The following is a 1,757-nucleotide window of genomic DNA, read 5'->3' on the forward strand; positions in this document are numbered from 1 at the left end:
GCCAGGTTCATACCCCAGCTCAGTCTTGCCTTATGTCTGTGCTGCTTGTAACACCACACTGGCACAGGCGGTAAGGACACCTCTGAAGTGATAACCTTGGGTCCATGCTGCTCGGCAGTATCACATCCATCAGTATCCAAAAGCACATCCATATGTGTGCATAGCTTCACATGCTATTTTTAGGTGTCACAACCTTTAAGCATTTCCCAGGAAGCCTCATTCATCATCTGGCAAATGGCAGGTGTACTTGTAGGTGGCCTTGAGTCATTCTGCCTATAAAGCCAACTGGGCACCTTGAAACAACTATCCAAATTTGAACTTTGTTAATTTCTGTCCTCAACCCTTAGAAAAGGTCAACAGACAAATGTGAAATGTTCATCAGTCCTCAAAAGAAAAAAAAATCCTCACAAAGAAGAACATGTGTTACAGTGCGGATACTGTAACACGCATATATCAAACCAGGAGTCCCGTGGAAAGGAAATATATACGGACGGACAGACAGATTCTTGCTAGATGTTTCAGAGATGTTTATTTCTCCAGCCGCATGGCCGGGGCTCTGCCCAGGAACTGTTCCAGTCACGGGACCAAGGGTCCTTCTGCCCGCGCAGGGAACACAAACCAACCAATGGGAACGAGGCTGAGCAGGGGCAGGGAAACCCCGTGTCTGTGCCCTCAGGGCCCCTCTCCCAGGGCTCCATGGCAGGGGAGAGGAGACCCCAACAAACATGCCAAGCACATTTTGTTCCAACAGCCAGGTTACAGTAGAAAGCTGTTCCTCCTCGGTACCACCAAATTTTGTGAAGTCACTGCCACTGTCTATTCAGCCAGTCTCCAAACTGACACAAGACTGCATTTTCATGGCACTGATTTCTGCACTTCACTGTATCTCCACCAGCCCATTGTCACAAATCTAAATACAGTGAATGAAGTGGATATTCTGTACATATCCATATATATATCCGTATATAAATAGCAATCAAGCACATGTTCTCTTATGATCATCCAGCTGCACTACTTATTATTACAGTCTGAACTCAAATAGGCTTCCAAAAACAAATTTCAAACCTGTAATTATCACTGTAAGGGAAAGCTGTGCTCAGAGCATTCTTTGTTACCCTTCTGTATTTTTTCCCAACCTTTAGGCAACCACCCACACAGAAAATCTTCCCTGTTTAGAAAGGCTTGCAGAAATAAAAAGTGAGGTAGAGTACAGGCTTTTAACATTTAGGCCATTATGCCAGTCATACCGGGAAAGTCTCCTTTTCCTAAGCTGCTATTTGCAGAAAAATGCAGAAACTAGGAGAATATACTGTTTTCCATAGTGTATTGTTTCTCATCCTTTAAATATCTCATCCTTTAAATACCAATACAGGAATTGCTTTTACTATATCCACATTCAAAAAGACAGTCTGGAGTGACATGTTTGCCTGTTTACCCTTGTCCTCCTTGCTGTAGTTTGCAGTGCTGCTACTGACATTTTGAATTGGCACTGCTACAGAAAGAGAGTAGAGCCTCTCTTTTTTGCCTGTGTCTCCACACAACATGACACTGTCACCTTCTGAAACTGGAATTTCCTCCTTCCAGGAAGTTAAAAAATGCTAATTTTTACTATTTTTTTATGAAGTAACTTTCCAAGTTTAACAAACTGTCAGCTGACTGAAGCTACACATTAGATTTTACCCTAAAAAAACCATATGAAAAGTGTTGGCTTCCAAAGGAGGCCAGAGGTTGGGCAACCCAGTGTGCCACGACCTTCC

This window comes from Corvus brachyrhynchos, unplaced genomic scaffold (genome assembly GCF_000691975.1).
Source record: "Corvus brachyrhynchos isolate BGI_N302 unplaced genomic scaffold, ASM69197v1 scaffold53, whole genome shotgun sequence".
In the NCBI taxonomy this organism is placed as follows: domain Eukaryota; kingdom Metazoa; phylum Chordata; class Aves; order Passeriformes; family Corvidae; genus Corvus; species Corvus brachyrhynchos.